A 6000-nucleotide genomic window follows, 5' to 3' on the forward strand; every position below is an offset into this window, starting at 1 on the left:
GGCAGCAGGCCCTGTGCTCAGCAGCGGGCAGCTTCTGGAGCTCAAGGCAGCTGAGCCGCCATGACAGCCTCCAGACACCAGGGGGCAGCACAACACACCCTCCAGGGGTCAGGGGGACCCACCAAAGGTGACCCGGCAACAGACACACTTGCAAGACAAAGCTGAGTAGCCAGGGCACGCACAGGAAGGAATCCCAGAGGGGCAGATGGCCCGCACTGCCAGTTCATACGTCTTCGCCACGTGCCCCCAGGCAGCTGGTGCGTGGCCTCCTGCAAGACAAGCTTCCGCCAGAAAGGGGTGTGTGACCTCAGGTGAGCGACCCACGGGCTACAGGGCTGGCAGGCACGAGGGTGGCAATTAAAGCAGAAGGTGGGCTGGTGGCTGACAGAACGGCCATGCCAAGTCTTTTGGTTCTTGCTCTAGAACCTCCTGCCAAGCGGGTGAAAGATCTGTCACATCCTAACTCGCTCCACATTCTCTCCCTCTGCTGTCCACTGCACCGCACCACATGTTCTCTGTGCCTTCATCCCACGGAAGAAACAGAAAGGAGGAGATCTCAAGACCATGTTCGAAAGTTCTCTAAAGGTCCTTGGGCTTCGGGATCTTTGAAAGGCATTCAAGGGATTATTCTAAGCTCTCAGAAAGCCCCCTGGCTCCAGAGAAGACAGCAGTCTCTGCTGTGAGACCTTTGGAGCTACAATGCCTGGGTTCAAATCCCAGCTCTGCTCTTCACCAGCTCGGTAACAATGGGCAAGATACTTCACCCTCTGTGCCTCAGTTTCCTGCTCTATGATGAGAGGATAGCCACAACCTCTAGCGTCACTGCTTACAACAGTGGCTGGCTACAACATGGGAAGGCATTTGCAGAAAGCATGACGCTTTCACAGAAAGCAGCTCAGAGACGGGCATACCACTGCTCTCAGCAGAGGCCAGGAGACCCAAAGGTCTGTGCTTCTTTCTGTCAGAATGCAGTTCAAGGAGACCACCAGGCTGTGGAGGTTGCCCGGAGCACAGGCCCTGAGTCTGGAGTAGGAGTGGGTTTAGCTTGCGTTTCCCTGGAGCAGTGGAGAGGGAAGCAGATACCCAGTGCAGCCCTCCTGTGCCCACTGTGGGTTTTGCACAGGACAAACCGAAGACCTCCCTCCAATCTAAGCTGGGCTTGTTAAACTCATCAGCCAGAGGCTGAGAGGCAAGCTGGCTGCCCTGTGGGGTACGGGCCCACGTGGGCCGACCTGGGGAGAGCCGGCCTAGCAGAGGCCAGGCCTGCACAGAGGATGTGAGGAGCCTGCCGGCCTCAGAGCAGGGTTGGCCTTCCCTGGGATGGAGAGGAATGGGGAGGAAAGAGTTAAGTCGACTCTGGGCTCCAGAGGGCGGCTCTGCTGCTATAAACAGAGAGCCAGGGGAGGGAGGGAGCTGACACAGGATGTGGCCAGGGCTCGGAGCTGTCTGATTATTAACTTCACTTTTATTTGGAGGGGGATTCGATTCTCTGTTTTACTTCCCATCAAGGAAGTGAAAGCCCAGGTCTCAGAGGGGCCTGGTTTCAAATTGTTTTGTCACAGCTCATTTATTTTTCCTCTTAAATAAATAAACAGAACCACCTCTTTGTTTTCCCTTTAAGGAGCATTCAGCAAATCACCTGTGGGTGAGGCCTGAAAGGGGGCTTCTGGAGCCCTTCCTGGGGCACTCTGGCTTTTTCTTTTAAAAGGAAAAAGAAAGCGTTCTTCCTTTAGCTTCCACCTTCTCCAAGACTCTCAAGGCACTTTCTTTTCTGCTTCATCCTGAGATCTCAGCCTGAAATCATGACCTCAAGCCAAGCCAGACTCACAGACCTTCCTTTGCTGGTCCTTGGGGCCTGCCCTGCTGCCTGCCATCCCGTGTCACAGGCTCCGACCCCAAGGCCATATAGAGGTAGCAGTGAGAACACTTGGGGCTCAGTGGTTAGCCCTCTTGGTCAAGCTATGGCACCCTGACATTTCCACCAAAAATGACAAAGCAATTAAACACACAAGAGGATTCCATTACACGGCTTAAGAAAACACCACTACATGTTCCTTTGCTCAAGGTTCAACATGTTTGGGAAATCTGTTTACAACACCAGGACACATTCCATAATTTCATGATTCTCTTGCAGCAACCCTTTCCTGAATGACCTACACATGCGAGGCACCTAGGGGGACGCAAAGACCACCGTCACAGGGTCCCTACCGGTGTGGTGTCCACAATTCAGTGGGGGAGGATGCAGAGAGGAAAACAGGAGATCCTACAGCAGAGGCCAAAGGAATTACAGGTGGGCAGGGAGGGAAAAGACAGGCCTTGCTGGAAATGAAGGGGGAGAGATGGAGGTAGGCTTCCTGGTGGAGCTGATATTTAAGCTGGACCACAGAGGGCTGATGATATCAAGAAGAAAGTATATTCTAGAAGCTGAAAAGTACCCAAAGGACAGAGAGACTATCCAGGTGTGAGCCAGAGCAGATATAAGACCACAGAAGTGGTGGGGCCTGGAGGGCCTATGGCTCCCCCAATGGCATTCGGAATGGCAGCTAACGTGCTCACGGTGGAGAGGGGCTGAAAGGAGGTGGCCACTTGGAGTCAGCTCCAGGCTGCCAGTCCTTGGCTCGGCTTGGAGACGGGCCTGCCTGTGAAGAAGCTGCCCTTTATGCTGTGAGCAACTAGATACGGCACTTGGATACACACTTGTCTGGGATCCAGACGCTCTGCTAGCCCCCGACACCTGACGGCCACCAGGAGGGACGTTTGCTGCCTGTCTGCTGCCTCCGGCTTTCTGTTTTGGAATATGGGGCAAGAAGAAAGGAGGGGATTGGGACAAGTCCAGTTCACTTACAAAGGCTCGGGCTCCTAATGCTATAGGGATGGGGTTTCCAAACACCCGCCAGGGTTGCTGCCAGGGTCCAGGGTTTTCCTCAATTCTTGGAAATTCCTGGCGGGCCCATGGCGGCATGGCAGCTTCCAACCTCAAGTCTGCCGGGGCCGGGCAGGGCTGGGGGCCGCGGCCACGAGGCGGTCAGGGCGCCCCCGAGATGGCCGCCTTGTTTTGCACTACGGAGGGGGTCACGCGGGAGGCTGCCCTTTGCTTCCGGGGAGGCGGTCAAGGCCCCACCGCCCTCCCTGGCGCTCTGCCCTCGGCATCTCCTCCGCGGCCTGCACTCCGGGGCCTCCGAACCTTCCAGGCCCCAGGCAAGCCCAACTCCCCACCTTCCAGGCAGCAGGCCGGGCCTTGGAGGAGCGAGGCAGGGAGGCCCCCTCGGAGATACCGGGCTGGGGGTGCGCGCCAGTAGGGCCTCGCAGGCCTCTGAGAACGTCTGGGGCCCGTGAGCCGAGGCCGCAGCCTGGGCCGCGATCCCTTTCTATTTTCTTGTCTCCTGGCTGAAGCGGCCCCAGCTGTCTCCCAGGCAGGCCTTGGAGGGCTGCTCACGCCTGCAGCCGGGCAGGGGCACGATGGACGTGGTCGCACTGCCCTCCAGTGGCCAGTTCACCAAACAGCACGGTGGGCCGGGGTGGGGGTCCCAGTGATGGCCCGGTGTCTGCACACCCGCCGTCCCTCCTTAGGGAAGGGCTTCCTTCCCCTTGCTGCATTTGAAGATGTGGGCGCGCTCATCCCCGGTGCCTTTTATAGGCGGCCCAAGCAGCCCTTTGCCACAGTGGACACCGATTCGACAGCAGGGGATTTGCTTCCACTGGTGGTTCTCAATCGCGTGTGTGTACCTGAATCCTGGTTCCCAGTTGGTTCAAACCCAGGTTGCTGGGTCCCAAACCCAAAGTCAGAGAATTTGCGTTTCCTCTCTAATAAGTTCCCAGGTGCTGCGGGGACTACAGTTATAGAATCACTGGCTCCGTGGCTCATCCTGTCCTGGGGATTCTGTCATTCACACCTTGGGCACTGAGAACCTGAAGTGACTGCCACCAAGTTCCCACCCTCACGGGGCCCAGTCTAACAGAGAAGAGAGATTTGCTGAAATAGATAATCTCATAAATAGGTACAAGATTCCATTTGAAAAAGTTTTCAAATTCCTACAAAGGAAAAGAATAAGGTGCTCAAAGAACATATATATATATATATATATATATATATACACATGGAAAATGATTTCAGATTTGGAATGAGGAGGCTGATATTCCCTCTCTGAGGAAACCCTTAAATTGAGGCCGGAAGGAGGAAGGAAGAGATCCTGGGCAGGTGGGAGAGGGACTGGGGCTGCAGGCACAGCAGGTGAGAAGCTGTAGATGGTGGATGGAGATGCAGATACTGGAGGGACAGAGCTGGATTGGGGGAAGGGGTCAGCAGAGGGTCAGAGTCCTCAGGTCTATACATCTGGTACCCAAAGACCTGCCTCTTCAGACGGGGCAACATTCAGAGGAAGCTGGATACTGAGCCCTCATCCACCCTCCTCAGTGCCCAAGAATGGTGTCCCACCTATAGGAGCCTCAGCCGAGTGCCCGTGATTCGTGAACTTGTTGCTGCCTGAACCACACTTTCCCAGGCTCCTTCCCAAGGCCTAAGGGAGAGCCACGTTGGATGGGTCCAGGTAAGCAATGGTGAGAAGATGTGCTGTACCATCTACCCACTCACGCATTGGACGTTTCACCTCCTTACTACAGGTCCAGGATACAGCCATTTCTCCAATGAGCATTTTTAAGTACCTTCTGTGTGTCTGCTCTGGAGTCACTACAGTGACATGTGAGGTGTGCCACAAGGGACAAGGCCCGCTCCTGGAATGTCCTGCAGGGCAGGAAGATGCAGGACACCATCCCTGACCCCAGTCTCAGTTCCCAGCCAGCTGCCTGAACCCGCATCCTGCCCAAATATCCCCTGAGGCAGCTCCAGGAGGAGGAAGGGGGAGGGAGCAAGATGGTAAATGGAAGCCAGGAGCTCTGTTGTGAGGATGCTTGTTACTTGGTATCAATGCCAGTTTGATGGCAGGGGGTGAGATGACCACCAGCTGCTCCCCCGCCTCTATTCCTCATGCTTCGGTGAGGAGGCATCTTCCCATTAAGGCTGTCACCTTGCACGGTCACTTCCCTCCCCAGTTTTCTCATCTGAAAAAAGGGGGTGGGGATGAGGTGATCTCCAAGGTATTTTGGTCCAAGCCTGACGCACCAGCTCACTGCTGGAGGGATGGCTGAAAAAAAAGGCTCCCGCTCAGTGACCCCACAACTATACAAAGTCAGGCCTTGAGGCTAATCACCTCCAGGTTGGGGGGAGGGAGAGAAGAGCATCTGGAAACCTATTGCGGCTTCAGAGTCAAACCAATCCAGTTCAAACACGCTCTGTCGGGACTTGCTGTGTAATCTCCAGCAAGAGGCCCCTCTCTGAGCCTCAGCTTCCTCATCTGAGAAATGAGGATAACACTGCACCTGACCACATGAGGTTGCTCTGAAGATGACTAGTGATAGCTACCACTTGTCAGGCACTTGTTCCACGTGAGGCCCCACGCTAGGGCTTCTCAAGAATTACACGAGGTCACGCACGATGCACTGGCAAGGAGAGAGGTTCGATAATGGGAGCCTCGGTGTTATCATTTCACAGTCGCCCCCAGTGCTTTGCACAGGTGGGTACCTTCAGTAGACAGGAGGGGCTCAGCAAGCCCTCAGCACATAGTAAGCCCTCAATAAAAGATGCCCTTTATTATTAAGACAGAAGGGACCCTTGTGAAGAGCTCCTGCAGCAAAGGGAAACGTGGCGGGGGAGGAGCGGGCCATGAGGATGGCGGCCCCTCTTCTCCCCCGGAGGGCCAGCCCCTTGCCTAGTTAGCTCGTGCCTGGGCTGGGACGTCAGCTCTTACTCACTCTTCCCAGAGAGCAGCTAATTAGCCTCCCCGCAGCCAGGAACTCCCCAGATGAAAGGTGCCTAATACAAATGCAAGGCGTGACCCCCATACTTATAACCAAGGTTCCCTTGGGTGAGGAAGGCCCGGGGGTGGAGAGACAGGCCAGATCAGGGCCTCGCCTTCTTTATGACGGAGGTTCTCAGGGAAGGCA

The sequence above is a fragment of the Hippopotamus amphibius genome, chromosome 4 (assembly GCF_030028045.1).
Source record: "Hippopotamus amphibius kiboko isolate mHipAmp2 chromosome 4, mHipAmp2.hap2, whole genome shotgun sequence".
In the NCBI taxonomy this organism is placed as follows: Eukaryota; Metazoa; Chordata; class Mammalia; order Artiodactyla; family Hippopotamidae; genus Hippopotamus; species Hippopotamus amphibius.